Source organism: Lepus europaeus, chromosome 3 (genome assembly GCF_033115175.1).
Source record: "Lepus europaeus isolate LE1 chromosome 3, mLepTim1.pri, whole genome shotgun sequence".
NCBI classification, from domain to species: Eukaryota; Metazoa; Chordata; class Mammalia; order Lagomorpha; family Leporidae; genus Lepus; species Lepus europaeus.
This window is the reverse complement of record NC_084829.1, coordinates 156,894,540-156,915,816: the sequence shown is the minus strand read 5'-3', so window position 1 is coordinate 156,915,816 and position 21,277 is coordinate 156,894,540.

Below are 21,277 nucleotides of genomic sequence, written 5' to 3'. Positions count from 1 at the left end.
AAAGTCCGGGCTGCACATTTAGGCTACTGGGAAGTACAGTGGGTGATGCCTGGGGTGCAGCTTAACTGACTATTCAGAAGGGATGGAGCTTGGTGGGGCTTGAGTACTGCCCAGTTCCAGGATTATTTTCGAAATATCAGACATGTCCTGCTATCAGGTACACAATGAGTGCAGTGCCCCTCATCATACTTTATTTTTTAATTTATTTGACAGGTAGAGTTACAGACAGTGAGAGAGAGAGACAGAGAGAAAGGTCTTCCTTCCGTGGGTTCACTCCCCAAATGGCTGCCACGGCCAGAGCTACACCGATCTGAAGCCAGGAGCCAGGAGCTTCCTCCTGGTCTCCCATGCGGGTGCAAGGCACAAGGACTTGGGCTATCCTCCACTGCACTCCCAGGCCATAGCAGAGAGCTGGACTAGAACCCGGTACCAATATGGGATGCCAGTGCCACAAGCGGAGGATTAACCCAGTAAGCCACGGCACCGGCTCCCCTCATAATTTTATTATGACATTATAATGACCTAAAAGTCACCGCAAGGACACATCCTGCAGCCATCCTGGGTATTTCTGACTTGTGCTGCTTCTACATTTGCCATACTGCAGAACTTGCAATTTCCCCAACATGGAAAAGGGGCTGGCTTGATGGGCCACAGGAGGAGGGTTTGGTTGGTACACAGAGAGGCTATAACACAGGCCAGGATGGGCTGTCGTGGAGGGTCCAGCAGCAGCTATCTTGCAGCAGGTGTGCCCCAGAACCCAGACCACCACCCAGTTGCCTTCAGCAATCAGTGGATCAGCCACCACTGTCAAACCATGGTTAGGCTCAGGCTATCAGATTCAGATCCCTACTCAGGATGGCTGCCTGCCCACATTACTTGAGCATTAAGAAGAAAAAAACAATGGTGCAAGCATGCAATAGACAATCTGTCTAAAATGCATGCTGTGATTGAAACAAACATTATGACACTAATACTTAATTAAAAGTAGAGTTAAAGAGTAAATGAGAGTAAGGCTTCCACATTCAACCTGATTTGGCAAATTATTGATGCCGGCAGTGTGTGATAAATCACAGATGGATATTGTAACACCTAAAGCAACCATGAAGAAAATTTACAAAGTGATATATTCAAAAATACTAGAAGTACATCAAAACAGAGTCCTTAATAATAGTTCAAGTAACCCACAGGAAATCAAGAGAACAAAAGAACAAGAGACGAACAAAAGAAAAATAGAAATAAAAAAAATTTCTGACTTATACAGTAATATAGTAAAAGTTAACTTTTTTTTTTTTTTGACAGGCAGAGTTAGAGAAAGAGAGAGACAGACAGAGACAAAGGTCTTCCTTCCATTGGTTCACTCTCCAAATGGTTGCTACGGCCGGCCGGCACACTACACTGATCCAAAGCCAGGAGCCAGGTGCTTCCTCCTGGTCTCCCATGCAGGTGCAGGGTCCAAGCATTTGGGCCATCCTCCACTGCCTTCCCGGGCAACAGAACAGAGCTGGACTGGAAGAGGAGCAACCGGGACAGAATCTGGCACCCCAACCGGGACTAGAACCTGGGGTGCTGGTGCCGCAGGCAGAGGATTAGCCTAGTGAGCCACGGCACCGGCCAAAAGTTAACTTTGTGGTAAAGTTATTTGATACAATGAGGTTAGGGCTAGAGTTAGTTCAAATGGGTCAATTTATATGAAAATCATGGTTTAAATACAATAATTAAAAGGTAGAAATTGGCAGAATGGATTAAAAACATCCACCTATATGCTACCCACAAGAAATCATTTCACATTCAATGATATAGACAGGTTGAAAGTAAATGGATAGAGAAAAGATGAATTGATAAATTTTGATTTTTGAAAGTAACAGTGGCTATACTAACATCAGATAAGGTAGACTTCAGGACAAAGAAAATTAGACCAAGAAAGACAACGTATATGGCAGAAGGACAAATGTGCCAAGAAGGTACAATAATTTTTATCTACAAATGTATACACTGAATAAAAAGGCATCTAACTATATGAAACAAAAATTGATAGAGGTAAAAGGAGAAATAGTAAATCCTTAATTATAGTGGGCCCATCAGCAATTGACAGAAATCAGCCCCTCTCAGCAATTGATAGAAAATCAACAAGGATACAGAATATCTAAATATTAGAATATAAATGACCCATGTAGAACACTCTATCCAGTGATGCTTTTTATTCATGTGCCAATGGAATATTCGCCAAGACTACCCTCATACTGAGTTATGAAATAAACCTTCAATCAATTTTTTAAAATTTAAATTACACAAAATATGTTCCCTGCCCACAATGGAATCAGACTAGGAATCAATAACAAAAAGACAAAAGAAGTGCAGGTCTTTGGAACAGAAACTAAAGACATTGCTTGGGACATCAGAATCCCATATCAATCTTGACTCCCCTTATCAACTCCAGCTTCCTGCCACTGAGCTCCCTGGGAGACTGCAATTGATGATTCAAATGTCACCTGTGTGGGGATCTAGACTGAGTTCCAAGTTCTTGGTTTTGGACTGACCCAGCTGCAATCATCTCAGGCATTTGGGGAGGGAGCCAGCGGGAGCATCCCCCACCCCGTATATCTCTCTCTCTGTGAGAATGTGTGTGTGCTTATGTCTGCTCTCTGCCTTTCAAATTAATATTTTTTAAAGACAACAGAAAAATCACTAAACATTTGAGAATTAAATAATTCTATTTATAAATAATTCATGGGTCAAAGAGGAAGTCTCAGGGCCGGCACCATGGCGCAGTAGGTTAATCCTTTGCCTGCGGTGCCGGCATCCCATGTGGGCGCTGGTTCTAGTCCCAGCTGCTCCTCTTCCAATCCAGCACTCTGCTAAGGCCTGAGAAAGCAATAGAAGATGGCCCAAGTCCTTGGGTCCCTGCACCCACGTGGGAGACTGGGAGGAAGCTCCTGGTTCCTGGCTTCGGATCGGCGCAGCTCTGGCTGTTGCGGCCATTTGGTGGGTGAACCAATGGAAGGAAGACCTTTCTCTCTGTTTCCTCCTCTCACTGTCTGTAACTCTACCTCTCAAATAATAAATAAAAATTTTTTTTTAAAGAGGAAGTCTCAAAAATTTTAAAAACACATACAACTAAGTTAAATGGAAATACAACTTATCAAAATATCTGAGATGCAGCTAACTCAGAGCCCACAGGGAAATAGAGTGTTAAACACATGGAGTACCATAACATTTCCAATCAATAATCTAAGTTCCTATCTTGGGAGACTAAATAAATAAAAGAGCAAAATAGCTCAAATCTAGTCAAAAGAAAGAAATAATAAAGGGTAGAAGTCAGTAAAATTGGAAGAGGAAAATAATAGAAAAATGTCTTGCTCTTTGGTGAAAAAAAATTGATAAATCTTTTCAAGACTAATGAAAATAAAAGCAAAACACAAATCACCAATATCAAGACTGGAACAAGGGATAGAAAAATACAATCCGTGTTTATCAAAATGATATAGGGGAATACTAAAAAATGTTATAAAATCAATCTAGAATAAATGGAGTATCAAAAATATCAAACTAAAAAAAAATAAAAACCTCAAACTAAGGTCAACACAATGAATAGATTACCCAAACAGTCCTGTAACCACAACAGAAATTGAATTTGCAATTGAAAAGCTCCCCAAAAAAATCTTCAAGACTTTGATTGGTTAAATGGAGAATTCTCACAAACACTGAAAAAATTAACAATAATTTTACACAACTTCTTCCAGAAAACAAGAGGGAACATTTCTCAATGACTGTTATTACTCTGATACCAGAAACAGTCCAAAATGAAAAAGAAATTTATAGACCAATGTCTCTTATAATCTACATGCAAATGTCCTCAACAAAATAGCAAATCAAATGTTAACATTTATAATAAAATTTACAGTTTACAATTAGAATTTATTTCAATTATGTAAAGCAGTTCAGTATTTGAAAATCAATCAATGTAATTCACCAGAGTAACAAAACAAAGAAGATCTGCAGACTGTATGCAGAAAAATTATGCAGAAAAAGCATTTGACAAAAATCTAAAAGCCATTCACAATGAAAAGCTCTCAGTAACTGAGGGATAGATGTTAACTAACTCAGAAATAGGCCCAACAAATATGCTCAACTGCTTTTTGACAAAGGTGCAAAATCAAGTCAATTTTTTCAACAAATGCTGCTAGGGCACTTGAATAATTATAGGCAAAAAATAAATCTTTAATCTAAAACTCTAAAATTCATACATCATACAAAAATTTGCTATAAGGTTAATCATAAACCTACATGTAAACAATAATCCATAAAACTTAGAGTAGAACAGAAGAAAATATTTAGGATATAGGGCTATGCAAAGCATTCTTTGACTTAAAATTTGAATGTTCAATTAACCCAGTATGACCCAGGAATTGCACTCCTTGGCATTTATACCAGAGAAATGAAATCGTGTTCACACAAAAACTTGCATATGAATTTTGATAACAGCTTTATTCAGACTACCATGTGCAATAACTGGAAACAATCTAGTGGTAAAAGGTTCAACAACCTGTGGTACCCCCATATCACTGAGTATAACTTTGTAAAACAAGAAACTAACTACTGATGCCTACCAAAACTTGGATGAATCTATGAAATTATGCTGAATGGAAAAAGCTGATATAAGTGGATATAAAACGGCCTCATGTGGGGATCCCTGAGATAGAAGTGATCCATATCTTGTCAATTTCAATATCTTAATTGCAATATTGTATAATAATTTTGAAAAATAATTTTTAAAAATGTTTTCTTTTATTATTTGACAGATAGCTAGACAGTGAGAGAGACAGAGAGAAAGGTCTTCCTTCCGTTGGTTCACTCCCCAAATGGCCGCTACAGCCGGTGCTGCACCGATCTGAAGCCAGGAGCCAAGAGCTTCTTCCTGGTTTCCCATGAGGGTGCAGGGGCCCAAGCACTGCCCTTCCAGGCCACAGCAGAGAGCTGGACTGGAAGAAGAGCAACCGGGACTAGAACCCGGCGCCCATATAGGATGCCAGGTCCACAGGTGGAGGATTAACCAAGTGAGCCACGGCGCCAGTACTGAAAAATGATAACTTTAGGGAAAACAAAGTAAAGGTTAGGATTTCACAGACTTATTTCTTACTGAAATGTGAAACTGAATGTGAATCTGTAATTATATATCAATAGGGAGTTTACTTTCAGAAAGTCAAGCAAAAAATGAGCAGAGCTTACAGGTGAAAACTTAAACTCTACTACAAGAGCCAAAATAAGACAAAACCATTGCAAGGAATTTTTTAATAGTAAGTACAATAGTAAATATTATTTCCCCTAATTCAAACTACAAGTGGGATTTGGGGGTAAAGTAAGGTAGGTTGATTCTCAGAAAGCAACTTAACTATACTTGTTGAAGTTAAATACCCTATTACCTGTGAACTAAGAAATTCCAGTCATATAATCTGTTCCACAAAATCTCAATCTTGTGCACATGGAGGCATACTGAAATAGTAACAGACAGAAATATCTTTTTATTTTTGAAATTAATTTATTTAAGGTATACAAGTTTCATGTATTTCATATATGCAGATTCAGGAACAGTGATATTTCCTACCCTAAACTCCCCGGCGTCCACACTCCCACACTCCAACCCTTCTTCCTATTCAGTTTACGTCATACTCATAAAGCTAACCTTACCCTAAGAGTTCAACAAATAGTATATATATTAAAAAAAAAAAAAACACTCTTCCTCAACAGTAGAGAAAAGGGCTGTAAAGACAGAAATATCCTGACTATCCATTAAGAGATGACTGGTTGATAAATTGTGGTACATCTCTGCCACTTGAATATTTTTCAGCTAAAGAATAAAGCAAATCTATGATGCTGCTATCATTACTATATTTTAATTTTATATTTTGTCATATAAAATGTAAGATGCATAGTATTGAGTAAAATACTATCCCTTATTGTTTACCAAAAAAAAAAAAATGTGGAAACACACATAAGACTATATGTATAAAAACACTGCAGAAGAATACAAAAATCATTAATTCTAGTTACTTCTGGGGATGGTAATTTGCAGTCTAAGATTATCTTTTTACATATACACTTAAACACTGTTTGAAAATTTTAACACATGCACTCATTAGGAATTTTTAAATTTATATAAAATATAAACCAGGGGCCCACGCTGTGGTGTAGTGGGTAAAGCCACTGCCTGCAGTGCCGGCATCCCATATGGGCATCGGTTCAAGACCTGGCTGCTTCACTTCTGACCCAGCTCTCTGCTATAGCCTGGGAAAGGAGCAGAAGATGGCTCAAGTCCTTGGACCCCTGCACCCACATGGGAGACCCGGAAGAAGCTCCTGGCTTCAGATCGGTGCAGCTCCAGCCATTGCAGCCAATTGGGGAGTGAACAAACAAATGGAAGACCTCTCCCCTCCCCCCCCCGCCTCTCCTCTCTCTCTGCCTCTCCTCTCTCTGTGTAACTCTTTTAAGTAAATAAATAAATCCTTAAAAAAACATAAACCAAAGGAAAAAAAACTTTAGATAATAAAAGGTCAGGACGATTTGATATACAATTTTATGTTATTTATGAAAATAGTATAAGGATGGGCCCTCCTCAAAGCAAACCATACCCTTTAGTAAAAGGCCTACTCTTTGTGACCAACCTGCATAAATGTTACTCTGGGGAAGAAGGAAAACTAAGGGAAGGGATTCCTGTTCCTCCTTTTTATCAAAACTAGGATAGAGCTATAAGAGTAGCCTTGAGGTGAAGAACAAAGAATAATTCAGCAGAAGCAAAAGCAGAGCCACAGGGCACCATGAAAACATAAGCCCCCTGCTCCCTGGTCTCCCCAGCCTGAAGACTGCTGAACTGCTGTGTAGTCAGGCGGAGCTGTTCAAGCTAATTTCATTCAAAGTACAGCTTTCCATAGCTGACCACCAGGTTACAAGTGTGACCTAGACTCTGGTTATACACTCACATCCATTTGTAGAAAAACAGAATTTGAATGATTTGTCCAAAAATTACCATGATTGGGTTCTCAAAAGCATTCTCTGATAATGCCCACTGCAAGTTTTATTACTTTAATTACAGTGGTTTTACTTCAAAATTATAATAGAAGATTGATGCTCCTTAGATACAAGCTCCATAAAGCACCAGTGCCGTGGTTTGTAGCACATTCGCAGCCATTTTCAAGTTTAGAAAGGGAGTGCCCTACTAGCTGAACCAATAATGACAAATCCCATTCCCAATCTCTTGACAGTGGCAGTGGATGAGACTGATGACGTGGAGCTTTCATACATTAAGATTTCCCCCATTAGCTATTTATAGGGAAATCTTTTAAAAATGTATATGCTTAAAAGTTTAAAGTGTGCTACTCAGGATATTACATTGACAAATGAATATGCCATAGGTTACTCAATTCTTTGACTTCAGGCTTAATTTTACTGCCAAAGAGAACAGAAAATGTAGACGGTCTTGAGTCGTTGATCTAAGCTCTTGAACAGGGAGTTTTTCCTAGGAAAAACATAATAATAACAGTGTCCAACAAGAAAATACACTTGTAAGGATAACCCAGACAGCAACGGAGCGGTATTTAGAGATACAAGAAGAATATTCAGGCTAAATGAAAGGAATGTGAAGACAACCATCCAAAGAGAATTTCATCTGTATGTCTGTATGGTTCCCACTGGGTATCCTTGTTTCCTGGCCTCTTGACAAGTGACTTGAAAGTGGGCCAAGTGAAGAAATGACGGTAGCACTCAGCACCGTGCAATTTCAGCTACCTAGTATTAAGTGAAATTTGATTCCAGCAGATAGCAGGTGCATAAGTCAGTACATTGAGATGGAGACGGGTTTGGTGTACAATCCAATGGGATACCTAATTGTCATCATGGACAGAGGGATTGTGACCTATGCATGTCCAATAATAAGAAAAAACAGACCAGACCTCATACTACCATGAACTAACAGCCTTAAACTTCTTAGGATCCACTCATTTATCTTGAAGCCAAGAGTGTGATCAATCTTCCACTTGGCTTTCAACCAGAAAAACCAAAACACATTACCTAATGCTGCAATTTATTTTGAGTGACATCTCTCTCTTTATCCATATTTAAATCCTTATGCCAAAATAGATCAGAGAGCACTTGAGAACCTTTCAATTTTTGTGGGTCATACTTGAAACGAAAAACAAAATACCCCAAATTAGTGCATCCAAACAATTAAGTATTTTGAAGATTTAAATTTCCTTTTTCCAGTTAAGGTAACACTCCTCCTTTTGGATTCTATTATAGTACTAGCTGGCACATAGGAAGGATATGGACAAATCTAGAAAGTCTGAAAGACGTCAAAAGATCAGCATCTAGTAGAATCATCTTTAAGGAAACAGACTTCTGAAAAAAAGTCTAGAGTTGCATATCGGCTTTTTTTATATGCAAAGCCAAATTCAGTGGACCTTCCTTCAATATTTTCCCTTTGAAGATATTTGTCACTGAATAGTGAAAGCAAAATAACAAATTATTCAGCAACACAAAAAAAGTATAAAGAGAAGAGAAATAAACAAGAATCACCAATGGAGGAAGAAGGAGATGACTTACACGGAATATTCGGCACAGAATGTGCACTATCAAATCCTGTTGTAAGAACAGAGGACTGAGAACAGCAAAGTGAAGTTTCCAGTGTCAGTGGCACTCAGCGAGTGACCTCTGGGCAGGCCATTTCACTCTGTATGTCCGTATCTCCTCATCCATGCAAGGAAAGCTTTGGAATACTATTGTTCCTGAGTTCCATCGAAAAGAAAATATCCCTTTTAAGTACTAGAAATCAACAATTTAAAATATCTGTCTTTTAGAAATAGTGAAACAATGACTAAATACTCTTTTGGTAATTTTTTAAATGTTTCCCGTTTTGCAAATATATTTTTTTCTAAAAACAAGTATTTGAATTTTTTCTAAGGAATTATGCATTATTAAAGGTAGGGAAGGTAGGCAGGATTTGAAGTTCTCTGAAGAATGACTATCTCTCAGAATTTTAATTTAATTTATTCATTTTCAAACAAGCTGGCAACCGTTTTTTTTTAAATATCTTGAGCTGTTCTATCAGAATACAGTCTACAGGTGAATATCATTTGTCAACTGTAAAGCAACACAAAATTTAAATATCATCACCACTATCGTAAGTGCTAGAGAATGTCACATATGCTGCCCCTGAATCATAGCAGTCTGGCGTACACCTCTTTATTTTCAGTGACAATCAAATCCAGATGTTAAATTCAAACAAGTTTCTAGGCTCAAACATTCCTCTGGATGTTCCACCTCCTTTGTATTTAGAAAACTTGGTAGATCCAGATATTATCTAAGATTCTTCAACAGCCTTATTCACATACAGTACTGGTACTGATTTTAACTCAAAGGGCTACCTACTGTCACTCATGTAGCTCTGGATGAATGCGTTTTAATTTGACCCTCAAGAGTCAGTCTAGCCAAATAATAACAATGAAAATGCATGAGAACAGCAATTTCAACCTGGCTATTTCACAGACAAGCTTATTTTATGCATCAATAGCAAATAAATCAAGAAATTGGATGGACTTGCTGAATGTCTTTCACTGCTCTAAGTAAATCCATCTAGCTAGCGTAACAAGCAGTTCTGAAGATTGGAGTGTAGGCAGAGAAGAAATATTGATTGATTGCTTTATTTAGAGTAGAACTGTAATACCACCTATGCAAGGAATTTAGCATATATAGCTAGGCAGTACCATCTTGTTGCTATGAACTTAACTGCAAGACAGATTAGACACTAGTTTCTGGAGTCCGATCTCATAAGGTAAAGCCATCTCTAAGAACCAAATGGCTCTTACTAAGGCATTAGCTTTTGGGAGATGCGAGTGCCCGCCGGCTGGTGCTTTGGATTTCCATAATGCCCCCCACCCTTTACAGGGTAGCTGAACGTCTGTGGGAGTGTCAAAATCCACATGTAGTAGTGAGTTGTCTTCGATCAACCTTGTAGACATTTTAAAGAGAAAGAATGTCTGCCATCAAGGAACTAAATTCCAAATTTATGCTCCATTTTGGAGGCCTCAATGTTGTTACGTATACATCACAGCAAAGCATTCTCTGGAAAAACATTCTCTGCAAGCAATTCTTCTTGTTATTGTCGTAATTATTATTTTCCAACTAGTAATAATATACATAAACCTTCAGCCATACCCTGCGACCTGATAAATGTCTTACTGGGACCAAAGGAACGTAAAAGACTTGAAAGAATAGGAAATTCCTGTATTAGCAACATAACCGCCCTGGCAGGGAACGGTGCATAAGCTCCTGCTGTGTGATGAGCAGTGTTTTCACACTATGAGCACCATTTTTAGTGTACATCCTTGGTACAGATGCTCCTCAGCAACTTAAGATCTGGAGGAAGAAATTTTATGAAGAGACATTCAGGGCAGGCTAAATCCCCAAAGCTTCAGACACCTACAAATTAATATAAAGCACCATAGCTTTTAAATTCTTCTATATACTAAAGTGGGCCATATCAGAAAAAATAAATTCAAGTGACTTCTCCAATCCCTTCAGAGAGAACTGCTGTGACCAGAATAGCCAGTAGAAAGAAGCAAAGCAGCACTCAGATGAAGGGTGGCCCTCTGGACTCACTCCCTAGTTCTAGGTCATGCCCTGCCTAGTGGTCTGACAGTGCACTCAATTCAAAATGACACTTATGCTACAGATCCCAGGCCTTAAAGAGGGTCATTGGTGACTAGGTCTCTTCAAGCTTATTGTATTGATGTGAAAAAAATTCATGGTCAATTTTATAAGAAAGTTGTGTATTCAAGAGGATCACAGCCATAACGTGATGCAGAACTGTAGAACCACTGATTATATTTGATATGAAAGTCAAGGGAACTATTTCAATACACTTAAAAGACAACCACATGAATAGTGGCAGTTTATAACATTAAAAGAAGGATTGCATTTGTTAATTTTAAAGTCTTGGCTTATAAATCTCTGCACCCAGCATCTTTTGTGGACTGAGAGAGGTGACACTGACATTCGATCACCTTTCACTCTGCAAGAACACATCACTGCTGCTGTTTTCAAACACCACAGTTCCTGCACTGGGGAGACGGGGAGCACGTGCTGCTCCTGGTTCCTACAGCCTTCACCCAGGCACAGCGATATCAAAGAACAGGAGACCCGTTTCACAGATCCTCTGTATCTCCCTGGGCATCCCTTACCCAGGGAGACTCTGCCCTTCGGCCAGCCTCTTGTGGGTCTCCTCACCCAGGGATCTTGTCTGAGTATCACATGATGACACTTCCATCTCCTTGAGGAGAGGAGCTCTCTGTGGTTCCTCTTCATGTCCTCAACCTCACGCCAGAGCATCCTCTCTCTCAAGTCCACAGAGCACGCAGTTATGAAGCTAAGCTGAATGGCGACATGACCAGGCATTTGACTGTTAAACTTCTATCACTAATGCCTCGTATTCTTTCACATTTTTTCTCATGTGAGGCCCTAAGAAGCATAACCAACCCCTTGGCAATGGCGCATCAAATTCTTTTTTATTTCTTTGTGCCAAAAAAGCAAAGTCAAAATGGAAGGCTTGAACAGTAAGATGGTAAGATTCTACCCAGCAATGCCTGAGGACAATCTATGTGCATCTCTGTGAGATGTTGACAGGAGACTAGCTTATTGCCTAGGAAAAACAGAGAAATGAGCACAATTACTTTCATTTCTTATACTATAGGATGAAAGCAATTGAATAAACAGCCTTGATGTCAGAATCACCAGGCTCCATACTTGAAATGATTGTGTGAAAAGAGTCTCTAAACTAGATCTGTTTAAGCGGCTTCTTTCCTCAAGTAAACTACAGATTTTGATTTATAAAGTGCAAGTAGCTGTAGAAGCACCTTTGAAAAGGATACTTACACTCTTGAAGGCAAGAATCTTACCGTCTTGGTGGGTTATTTTTTCTAAAGAAAGTGTTGTCTCCAACATGTTGGGCTGGAGTGGTTACATAGAAATCCACTTTTCTCCCATCAGTGAGGTGCTTCCTCACCTCCAAGTGAAAAAGAGAAGAGAAATCACTTCTCCTGTGGCATTAACGAGAAGACTGCACAAAGCCCACTAGTGAGGGTTGAGCTGTAACAACATGAGAAACTGGGAAATCTGTGCGCCTCTCCCAGTGGTCAAGGTGATATTGACTCTGACTCCCAAAACCCCAGGAGCCACTCCCCTAGTAGCTCTACCTATGGTTTCAATCTTCTGCCCCAGGTGAGGACACAGTCTGTGTGGTTTCTAGACCTCTCTAGCAGTGACTACTCTGTTTTTGTTTCTCTAATTCCTTTTCTTCTCAAAGTCACAGGTTCAGTTTTAAGGCCAAAACAGAAGTGCAAGCTGCTTATATCAAAGGGTGATTTTGAGAATTAGATGATTTTCCAAATTTCACACTTCTATGCTATTTTACATATTTTCCAGTTTGCATAATAGACCAAAAAGCATTTTTATTTTTAGTCATATTGTGTAAATGAGAAAACAATTGGTTTTTAAGTCTACTCTGAAGTAGGCACGATCAAAAATGAAAAATCCCTTTAAGATAATAAAATCAACGTACTCTGAACAAAGAATAAATTAATGAGATTACAGACAACTGTTTCCATTTCTTTAACAGCTACAGCTAAGAAATACACAAATTCAAGTCATATTGCCTATGACAATTCTTTCATTAGGCATAATTAAGGTGTGGACAGTAACATTTAAGACAGAAAAGAGAGAAGTTTCTCCACAGTGAGAACTAACTCCTGAGATAACTTACTCACACACAAAATGGTGCTGAAAATGTATCTGGGTAACTTCCACATCTACAGAATAAAGAAAGCATCGTCAAAACTCACATCCATGAAAGATTAACTGCTATGGCAACTGCTACCTGCTATCCACAACTACAAAACTTAGCTGAGACTTAAGAAACAAACACATTCAGTGATGTGGGTCACTGATCCCTGAAAGAAGAGAGGGAAATGACATAATCTCTACTACTTCCCCAGCTTACTTCTGGGAAGCATTTTGGGGACCCAAAGCAATGGGGTAGGATAGAGAGAGGCTGGAGATCTCAGGGGGCTGAAGAGCAAGAGTTTAGACTTGGGAGAAATCAGTGTTTAAAATGTGCAGGAGGCCAGCGCCGCAGCTCACTAGGCTAATCCTCCGCCTGCGGCGCCGGCACCCCGGGTTCTAGTCCCGGTTGGGGCACTGGATTTTGTCCTGGTTGCCCCTCTTCCAGGCCAGCTCTCTGCTGTGGCCCGGGAGTGCAGTGGAGGATGGCCCAAGTGCTTGGGCCCTGCACCCCATGGGAGACCAGGAGAAGCACCTGGCTCCTGGCTTCGGAACAGTACGGTGCGCTGGTCGCAGCGCACTGGCCGCGGCGGCCATTGGGAGGTTAACCAACGGGAAGGAAGGCCTTTCTCTTTCTCTCTCTCTCTCTCTCTCTCTCTCTCTCTCACTGTCCACCCTACTTGTCAAAATAATAATAATAATAATAATAATAATAAGCTAAAAAAATAAGCTAAAATGTGCAGGACAGAAAAGCTGTGGAGATCTGCAGAAGCATCCACTCCGATCCCTGCCTGAGCACTGACCTGCACGTGCACAAGGTGCATGCTGGGAACAAACCAGACAGCAGTGAGGTGAGAATTAACCTGAAAGAAAGCAGGAAAGGTGGAAACAAAACACAGTTGGGAAAAACTGATAACAAGATGATCAGTTTAAACCAAAGACATATTAATAATTATGTTTAATATAAAAGGTCTAAACCTAATTGAGAGGCAGAAATAATCAAAACTCAGTTTTATACTATATCCAAGAAACTCAAATATAAATTTATATATTTAGACTTTAAATATAGGGACTCAGATCAACTAAATATCAAAGAATGAGGATGTCAAAGAATGCAGAAAATACAGCATGAAAAATAATCAAAAGAAAACTGGAGGGCCAGGCATTTGGCCTAGCAGTTTAAATGCTAGTTAAGATGTGTGTGTTCTTTATTGGAGCTAAATTCTACTCCCAGCTCTGGCTCCCAGTTCCAACTCCCTGTTACTGCAGAGCCTAGGAGGAATCAGCTGATGATGGCTTAAGAGTTGGATGCCCGCCACCCGCCCACCCACATGGGAGATCTGGACTGAATTCCAGGCCAGGACTTCAGCCTCAGCCCATCCCCAATCACTGCAGGTACTTTGGTAATGAACCACCAGAAGTCAGCACATTCATTTTTCCCTCTCTCTTTCTCTCTCTGATGTGCACATAAATAAATAAATGCAATGCAAGTAAAAAAGCAAGCAAGAAAGCTGAAGTAGCTACATTAACATCAAACAAAACAAATTTCAGAGCAAGGGATGTTACCAGGGATGATCACAGTCATTGCACAGCAATAAAAGACTCAATCCATTACAATCCTAATAACAGATCTTTAAAATATATGTAACAAAAATTGACAGAAGAGAGATAAATTCAAAATTATAGATGGATCAATATATTTATCAATATCTGTATCAATAATCTTTTTTCAATTAATTGAAAAGAAGAGAAAATTCACTAAAATAGCAAAGGCCCTGATAACTATGATCAAATAACTTGACCAGACCAAAGTATACATCTTTTCTCACTGAGAAGAATATTCTTTTCAACTGAATACGGAACTTTCACTAAGGAATACCAGGCACTGAGGACTATGAAAAAAGTCTCAGCAAATTTAGACTGAAATCACCATAAAATAAGTTGTTAAATAATACATTTCTAAATAACCAATGGGTTAATAAAATCACAAAGGAAATGAGAAAATATTTTAAATTAAAGAGTAATAATGAAAATACAACATGTCAATATGTGTAAGATGCAACAGAAGCAATGTTTACAGGTAAATTAGTAGCATTACATACTTATATTAGAAATAAAACTTCCAAAGTGACCACTGCAGCTGAGGGGATGGTCAAGTAGGGTCAGCAACATTGCAGGCAGAACTGTAAATTTCTTGTTAGAGATGCCCCCTGCCTTTACCTGGCCAGCTCTCCTCCCAAGCCAGCCAAGTAATGAAAGTCAACAGAGTGCCTTCCCCTAGGAGGTTCACACCTCCCTTAGGATATACCCCATGTGAAGAGATAGATAGGTCTGGGCCTTTTAACTTACAAGGCCTAAAGCCCACCAGATTATTATCAAGCCCCTTCTATCAGGTTCTATTTGCCTCTCAATCAGAAAACTTAATTGTAGCTTAGACAGCACCTTTCTTAGCTCCTCTAATAATGAATCTGTCCTTTGTTCTAGACCCTGTCTAGCGCACTTGGGCCTCATTCCTTTGTAATCATAACCTCTACTCTACCACCAATGGCTCTACTCCCAACCTGTGTGTACTGATGGTCCTCTTCCCCACTTAATGCTGTATAATTGTTCAAACCTGGTAAATGCCACTCTTAGGATCATTGGTTACTATCCTCACTCTGTCTTTTATGACCTTGTCTAAATATGATCAGAGTCGGCAAACTTGGAAGGCTTCCATAGCCTTGGCAACTCACGATGACAGCCTAGGGTGGTTACTGGCGCCATAAACTAGAGTGTCAATTTGTTGGGTCAACAACAGGAGCCACTGTGCACTTGCTCCTCATGTGGGATCTCTGTCCTTAATGTGCTGTACATTTTGACTTAATGCTATAACTAGTACTCAAACAGTATGTTTCACTTTGTGTTTCTATGTGGGTGCAAACTGTTGAAATCTTTATACTAAATTGATCTTCTGTATATAAAGAGAATTGAAAATGAATCTTGATGCAAATGGAAAGGGAGAGGGAGCGGGAGAGGGGAGGGTTGTGGGTGGGAGGGAAGTTATGGGAGGGGGAAGCCATTGTAATCCATAAGGTGTACACTGGAAATTTATATTCATTAAATAAAAGTTAAAAAAAAAAGAAATAAAAGAAAATCATACTGATATACAGATATCATAAGAATAATGATAAAATATTTTAATGCTTACAGACTGGAAAAGAAACAATGAAGCTGTCTGTATTTGCAGACAACATGGTCACCTATATAGAATGTCCTAAATAATGTAGAAAAATTGCTAGAATTAAAAAAAAGAATTTAACAAAGTTAGAAGCCTATATAAATCATCAGTTATATTTCTACACACTAACAATAAACAACTGGAAATGGATTTGTAAAAGGAAACATAATACATAGTAACACTGAAATTAATAAATTTGAGGATATATTTAATATAAAATACCTACATACTAAAATTTATAAAATATTGCTAAAATAAAGAGAAATTAGAGATACACCATATTAGTGGCTTAAAAAATGCCCCTTTGCTGAGATATGAATCCTCCCTAAAAAGACCCCTAGACTTACCACAATCAAAATCAAAATCTTGGGGAGAGCAGCAAGATGGCGGAATAGGAAAGGAGCACATTGGTATTTCAGCAAGACACAGGTTAATAAAAGTGGAGATACTGCAGGGTCAAGGAAGAGTAGGGGAAGAAACAGCAGCGGAAACTCTTCCAGAACTAGTGATTCACAGTGGACCTGCATGGAGAGCGTGGGAGCCCAAGTTCGGGACACCAGCGGCAGACTCAACACACCAGCGCTGGAACGCGAGGTGAGCCGAACCTCAATAGCCCGAGACACCAGCGGGCAAGCAGAAAGAGGAGACTAGAGGGAACGAGGCTTGAAACTCCGTGGGGAAAAGTTCACCAGGCTAACTAGAAGAGAGAGAGGGAAAAAAAAAAAAAAAGTGACCGATACAGACACGAGTTTCTCTCTCTCCGCTCACCCCTCAAAGGCAAGCAAGACAAAGAGCAGGCGCCATTTTGGACATACGTCATAAGCAGGGCGACCTCAGGTCTGCACCGGCCCTGAGCCTAGCAGAAACACCTGACTCTGGGGGGAGGGGTGAAATAACAGGAGATTAGCATCTAACTTGGCAACCCAGTGGGAGACTGCAGGAGAATTGGAGCCCACACTGAGGGCAGCACAGATTCCCTGTGTGGTCCTTGGGAAAGAGCTTCGGATCTCTGGCTCCTGTGGGTATATCATTTGCCTGCTTACTACCTCCAATTATGTTCAGCTGTGCGGAATTACTTCCCTTTTGAATCAAAAAAAGAAAGAGAGATTTACCACACCTAACCTGGGAGTGTCATCTTTGACACACCCTCAACCCTGAGGAACCAACACAGCTCTCAGTCCACACTTACCTCAAGCCTCTAAGGCTCCACCGAAAGCAGACAGTCCACTTAATATAGAGCCATAGTGTAACAAGAAAAAACACCACAGTGAAGAAACCAAATATCTCCAACATGCCAAACAACAAACGCAAAAACCAAGCTAACAAGAACAAGGAAGACACTATGACGCCCCCAAATGAAAAAGACACCCCAATCCAAGATTATGAAGATGAAGAGATAGAGGAAATGCAAGAAGCAGATCTCAAAAAAATTGATAAGAACATTAAGAAGTTCTCAAAAACAAATTCTTGAACTACAGAAATCCTTAATGGACAAGATAGAAAATCTCTCTCGTGAAAATGAAATATTAAGGAGGAATCAAAATGAAATGAAACAACTAGTGGAACAAGAAACTGTGATAGTGACGAGAAATCATAATGAAATGAAGAACTCAATAGATCAAATGACAAACACATTAGAGAGCCTTAAAAACAGAATGGGTGAAGCAGAAGAGAGAATATCAGACTTAGAAGACAGAGAACAGGAAAGGAAACAGGCAAACCAAAGAAAAGAAGAAGAAATTAGAAATCTAAAAAATATTGTCAGGAATCTACAGGATACTATTAAAAAACCTAATATTCGGGTTCTAGGAGTTCCTGAAGGCATGGAGAGGAAGAAAGGATTAGAAGGCATTTTCAGTGAGATACTAGCAGAAAATTTCCCAGGTTTGGAGAAGGACAGAGACATCTTAGTACAGGAAGCTTATAGAACCCCTAATAAACATGACCAAAAGAGATCCTCACCACGACACGTCGTAATCAAACTCACCACAGTGAAACATAAAGAAAAGATTCTAAAAGGTGCAAGAGAGAAACGTCAGATTACTCTCAGAGGATCTCCAATTAGACTCACAGCTGACTTCTCATCAGAAACCCTACAAGCTAGAAGGGAATGGCGAGATATAGCCCAGGTACTAAGAGAGAAAAACTGCCAGCCCAGAATATTATATCCTGCAAAGCTCTCATTTGTGAATGAAGGTGAAATTAAGACTTTTCATAGCAAACAGAAACTGAAAGAATTTGTTGCCACTCATCCTGCCCTGCAAAAGATGCTTAAAGATGTGTTACACACAGAAACACAGAAACATGGTCATCAATTTGAAAGAAGGTAAAGGAAGGAAACCTCACAGCAAAAGATCACAGGAAGCTCAATTTCTCTTTGACATAGAATTAAACTCTGATGCTCTGTTAAAGCAATGTGTTAAAGTAATCTATTATGTTCTCTTGATGTCTGTTAAATCCTAATTGTTCAAAAACAGCTGAATTTTTATTAAGAGCTATGGGTTATTTAAATATGTGCTTATTTTCAAAGATTTGAATAATCACCTTGTAACAATGATCAAATTTGGTCTATGTTATGTCATGATTTTAAGGAATTTTATTTCAACCAGATATTTTGGATTTTGAGCCTTCTTGGCATTCTTGACAGGCATTCAAAAAATCAAAGTTTCAAACAATCTGGACTCTAAAATTTCCAGTAAATCCTGGACTTTAGTTTTTCCAGTTTGGGCCCAACTGAAAAAATCGAAGGACCTATGTCTCTCATCTTATAGAGACAGCAACTAATCAGGCTATTTGGATTATATTAGAAGAACTGTCAAGATGTGATGTGGTACCAAACTTTAAGTTTCTATAATGGAAAATGCTATTAATACAAATGTTTGAGAATTAAAAAGTCTAATGATCTTGTGTTACTAGACATGATAGTTATCTTAATGAGAAAGCCCCAGAGGCCTAAAGGGTTAAATACTTGTAAAATCCTACAGGTGCTTTCAAAAATACTGTGAAGTAAGAAAGTGCCTCTTGTTGGTTGATAAGTTTATAATTTTAAACACGGCGACTTAAAGTCTTTTGTCATCCGTAGTTATATATGATTTGCTGCTCATAAAACTAAAGCATTGTTGGTTCTGTGTTTAGCTGTCCTCCTATAGGTTCCTATGGACTTTTTCCAACCACTTCTATTGTATTCAGTACTTTGGGATGGCTCTGTAAACAGATGAAGCCAATAATGTATTAACAGTACCAACTGAGAGAAAGTATGGTTAACTGAGGTTACTAAAAACAAAAAGCAATTCAAATCAATTGGCAATCTACAAAAAGAGTTAAAGATTTTAAAAGCTATTATTAAAATTGCTATATTGGAAATTTATATTCATTAAATAAAAGTTTAATAAAAAAATTATTCTGGAAAAAAAATTGCTATATTGGTCTATTATGCTATGTTCTATGTGTGTACATATTGTATGTCCACATGGGGAAATTTTATTAAGAGTTTTATTTTAAATGGCTTATAGATAAGATTGTCCATAAATTTAAGCTGCTAAAATCAATCAAAGATACATTTTAATTTGACCTGAATCTGTGTATCATATGTTTTAAACTTGTTGGTAGAAAAAACTAAAAACATTTTATATGGTTGTGCTTAAGTTCACTGGTTAAACAAACTACACCATGTTAGATATTTAAGAGGTGTTTTCAAATAAATGATTCTTAAAATTTATAGAAGGCATTGGACCTTCTGGTAAATGTTTTCTTAAGTTGTTATCTAATGGTTGAAACGGTTTGCTAAGTATTCATGTAATATTGATATTGTTAGCAAGTGATCTAGGACTTGCTCCCTCATTTCTCTATTCTAAGCCCAACTTGTTCTTTCATTTCTATATTCTCCTCAAGGTAGGAAACTAATTCTATTATGAAGGAATCTGTAGGATGCACAATTTAATCTTTAGACCTTATAAAAGAGATGGCTAACATTTTTCTGTAATAGCATAGCCAAAATAAGAACTTAAATAATAATCTCATAGCTAGATTCACTTCGCCATCAGCGAAGTATACAGTAAGTAGAAAAAACCTCCCTTTCAGACCAAAGGGAAAGGAAGTTTTAAAGTGAGAATATAATTTTCCTCATGGGCATTGTCTACCTTAGAAAAACTACTACAGAACATGCCTGTGACTATAGACTTGTAGTTCAGGCCACTGAAGATTAGAGATGGGACTTGGGCACTCCCTTGACTTGCATCCTCTGGTCTGCTTTAACACAAACCAGGAGGAAAAGAAAGCTAGGCATCAGAAGCAATGGGTGGCAGGCCTATTAATGGCTGATCTGTACAGTGATCTGCCCTCAAGGAGACCCAACAGGCCAGTCCACTGCAGTGGTAAGCATGGGCTTTCAATGTGGTAAGCATGGGCTTCAGCAGAAGTCAACTTGTGAAGAGCCCTGGCAGCTCTGCCAAGAGTTGGATCACTGGAAATGGACCTGCCCTGGAGTCGAAGGATGCCCAGGTCAGAGCCACAGATCTTATTGGCTCTAAGCTGAAAAGCCCTTCACTCAGCCCAACTTCCAAAGTGACCACTGCAGCTGAGGGGACGGCCAAGTAGGGTCAGCAACACTGCAGGCAGAACTGTAAATTGCTTGTTAGAGATGCCCCCTGCCTTTACCTGGCCAGCTCTCCTCCCAGGCCAGCCAAGTAATGAAAGTCAACAGAGTGCCTTCCCCTAGGAGGTTCACACCTCCCTTAGGATATACCCCATGTGAAGAGATAGATAGGCCTGGGCCTCTTAACTTACAAGGCCTAAAGCCCACCAGATTATTATCAAGCCCCTTCTATCAGGTTCTATTTGCCTCTCAATCAGAAAACTTAATTGTAGCTTAGACAGCACCTTTCTTAGCTCCTCTAATAATGACTCTGTCCTTTGTTCTAGACCCTGTCTAGCGCACTTGGGCCTCATTCCTTTGTAATCATAACCTCTACTCTACCACCAATGGCTCTACTCCCAACCTGTGTGTACTGATGGTCCTCTTCCCCACTTAATGCTGTATAATTGTTCAAACCTGGTAAATGCCACTCTTAGGATCATTGGTTACTATCCTCACTCTGTCTTTTATGACCTTGTGTAAATATGATCAGAGTCGGCAAACTTGGAAGGCTTCCATAGCCTTGGCAACTCACGATGACAGCCTAGGGTGGTTACTGGCGCCATAAACTAGAGTGTCAATTTGTTGTGTCAACAACAGGAGCT